This window comes from Tachyglossus aculeatus, unplaced genomic scaffold (assembly GCF_015852505.1).
Source record: "Tachyglossus aculeatus isolate mTacAcu1 unplaced genomic scaffold, mTacAcu1.pri scaffold_116_arrow_ctg1, whole genome shotgun sequence".
Taxonomy (NCBI): Eukaryota; Metazoa; Chordata; class Mammalia; order Monotremata; family Tachyglossidae; genus Tachyglossus; species Tachyglossus aculeatus.
This window is the reverse complement of record NW_024044848.1, coordinates 1,477,485-1,478,949: the sequence shown is the minus strand read 5'-3', so window position 1 is coordinate 1,478,949 and position 1,465 is coordinate 1,477,485.

The window sequence follows — 1,465 nt, the reverse complement described above, 5'->3', positions numbered from 1 at the left end:
ATTATCAACTGCATATAGCAACCCCTAGGTGACTGTTTCAAAGACTTTTAATGATGCACATAGTGTGATGGTTTGGAATATTCTAAATCATAGATAACCTAAATTCAGTAAAACACCATAAATTGGTCTGATAATGTGAGGAGCTGAAATTAGTTGTAAAGTCTTAGGAAAACAGAATGACCTTAGTTTTTGTGCATGACTCGTTTCATTTTTGTACAAAGCCTCTTATCCAGTTTTTGCGACACATACCATTCAGGAATTAACCTCAGAAATGATCAATTTTTAATTCAATTAGATTCTAATTATATAGAATTTCACATGGTAATTTAAATCTAATTCACCCATAGTACACCTGGCAGGACGCATTATCATCATGTGACACATCATTGTCATCTACTGGGAGGAAGGCTGAGATCACCTTTTCTTTCCAGGAATTAATTAGTAAAATGATATCACCATTAGTCTTGCTTCTATGGATTCTTACAGCAATCAGTATTGTCTCCCTTGAATGATGCAGCATCCCTATGACTCACGCTGGAAATGCATCCAAAATTTGGTGGTATAGCAGAAAACCAAAGCAACAATTCAATTATTCCACTAGTAGACTGTGTACTTTTTCTTTAATGGTGTAATGTTAACCCCAGGTGAAATATATAGAGAGCTCTGGTGCATCTCAATCTCCCTAGGGCATTTTTCCAACCACCTTGCCATACCTACCAGGAAATAGGGTGACACATTTTTTTATTGGCCAAAAGTTGGAGGCCACATCTGGGGACCACATGGATTCTTCTAGAACACCCATCTCTAAAGGACACACTCCATCCCAAATCTATCTGTGGGAGACCTATTGAGAGAATGAACTATTTTCACAATATCTGGGCACATCCATATGGCACTATTTGTATATTCCCTTGAACATTCAGAGAATTATCATGGCCTAGTGGATATAGCACAGACCTGGGAGGCAGAAAGACCTGGATTCGAATCATAGCTCTGCCATTTGTCTGCCACATGGCATGGGGCAAATCACTTCACTTTCCCTGCTTCTCAGTTACCACATCTGTAAAAGGGGGATTAAGACTGTGAGCCCCATGTGGGACATGGACTGTGTCAACCAGAGCTTAGTACCATACCTAGCACATAGTAAGCACATAAGAAATGCCATAAAAGCAGCCAAAACAAAACAAAACAAAATTCAATTTAAATATATTCATTCTATTTCTTTTGAATCTTCTGTTGGGAAATATCCCCAGATCCATCTCCTACATTAAATTGATAGCTCCTTGTGGACAGGGACTATGCCGTGTACTTCCAGTATGTTTTCCCAAGGGCTTAGTACAGTGCATTGTCTTCAGTAGGCTCTCAATAAATACCATTATTTCTCCTTCTAAGAATAATGACAATAACAATAATAATAATTGTGACATTTGTTAAGCACTTACTATGTATCGGGCACAGTACTAAG